This window comes from Etheostoma spectabile, chromosome 11, assembly GCF_008692095.1.
Source record: "Etheostoma spectabile isolate EspeVRDwgs_2016 chromosome 11, UIUC_Espe_1.0, whole genome shotgun sequence".
Lineage (NCBI taxonomy): Eukaryota > Metazoa > Chordata > Actinopteri > Perciformes > Percidae > Etheostoma > Etheostoma spectabile.
The window spans coordinates 22,624,324-22,626,218 of record NC_045743.1 but is presented as its reverse complement, the minus strand read 5'-3'; the positions used below and the strand labels follow the sequence as shown (position 1 = coordinate 22,626,218).

The 1,895-nt window shown below is 44.0% G+C and overlaps 1 long non-coding RNA gene across 1 annotated transcript in view; it reads right to left on the bottom strand.

Annotated features, from left to right (window-relative positions):
* LOC116698098 (uncharacterized) overlaps positions 1-1,895 on the bottom strand; it is a 15,984-nt gene that overhangs the window by 4,432 nt on the left and 9,657 nt on the right. The gene's annotated exons all lie outside the window — the stretch shown is intronic.

The following is a 1,895-nucleotide window of genomic DNA, read 5'->3' as shown; positions in this document are numbered from 1 at the left end:
ACATACAGACACTCAGGGGAACACAAGACAGGACCAACAACACAGGACCGGGGAGAAACAAGACGCAACTGTGTCACTGTTGATGTGATTAGGATGTCAATACCCTCAAATTAAAGCTGAAAGTCTGCAGTTAAAGCACATCTTTGTTTAATTTCAAATCCACGGTGGCGGTGCATAGAGCCAAAAAGATTAGAATTGATGTCTCAATATTTATGGACCTGACTGTAAAACCATGTACTGGACAAATATTTTTTCTCCACATTATTCACCTATTCTCAGCGGCGCTATTGTAGAATAAATAATTATGGGTGATCTGGTAGGCCCCAGGCTATCCATCAACAGAAAAGTGATAGGGCCCGAGCAATGACAGCAGCAAAAGGCCCTATTGACACTGAAGGAATTTTTAGTCCTTCTTCTGGCAAATGAATCGCCTTTTTGAGGGGCTTAACATATTCAAAAACTCAACAAAATTTGCGGGCATATTGAACCTGAAAATGTATGTCTTTTAAGGGTTTTAGGAATAGGCTCAAGTGATGAGAAGATGGTTGCTCCGCTTAGTTTTGCAGTTAAATCATCTGTAGTACACAACATGTACTGTTCTCTCTTAACAGCCTCGATCAGCCTCTTGAGTATTGTCTTTATAATCTATATGTACAGGTTCAGTCTTTAGTTTTCAATGCTCCCCGTTAAGCTTGTGCATGCCCATTGCTGCTCACGGTTTTGTCCACTATCCTCACTAGCTTCATTTGAACAGAAAGTGGCCTACTGAGTAGGTTGTTTACTGTACGTCCACGAATGGCACATGCTAGTAGTGGGTAGCTCTTTCCTTCATGTGCCACAGTGTTCTGAATTTTTCCAATGCACTTCAGCTCCCCCCTTGGGCTATATAGTGGCATATCTGCTGGCTCCAGTGGACTTTTGGGTAAGAGTGAGTTATAAGTCTGCTCACAGATGATGCTCACATCGGAAGAGTAGAGCCCACCTGCAAGTCCACAGTCCAATGCTGAGCTGAGCCATCAGCTTTACTTACAGCTCCAAGAAAATAAGGCTGCGACTTTTCTGGTTTCACTGTGACCTTTTACTCCTACACGCTCCGCTCCAATGTCCAACTTTGTTGCATGTGGACTTTCTAGCGGGGCAGTTTTCATCTCTACTATGCCTGACTTTTCCACATTTCCCACATTGTCCATTATTTCCCCCTTTAAGCTTATCATTGCTTTTCGTGAATTTGTTGTGCTTGTTCATGATTCCGTTTATCATCACAGCTGCCTCTCCCTGCATGCTGACACCTCTTCAGATTCCCTGATCGTCTCTACGGTTGTTGCGTCAATCCTGTTGCGGATATTCTTTGCCTCATTGCGCCAAAGTCGCATTGGTCGGACAGCTCGTACAGAACTCTGATGAAAGTCTGCGCTTTCTCTCCTGCCTTCTGCACGCGCTGGTGTAACAGTGCTCATTCATGAATAACATTCCGTATTGATTGAATTTTGCTATTAAAGTCATCTCCGCTGTCTTCCTTGTCAAAGGCCAACAATCTGTAGATGTTTTACGACTCATTTCCCATGGCGTAGATGAGGCTGTTCACTTGGACAGCGCCATCTTCTCTGTCAAGCTTGGTGGTGGTCCTAAACCTCACAAACTGCTCCTTCAGATCTGGCCATTCTCTTGGTTTATCAAAGGAGAAGCTTGTCAGGGGATTACATTTGGCCATAGCTCCTTCCGTTCACTTCTGATGTAAAATGATAATTCCGGAGGCTTAATACACTTTAGCCAGAGCTATGGGCTAATGGCTATTGGCTAAGGGTTGGACTCTTTGTCTGCAATGACAGCTGAACAGCAAAGGGAGAAACGGATTTAAAGCAGGGTTTTGACTCTGTGATTGGCCCTTGCAATTT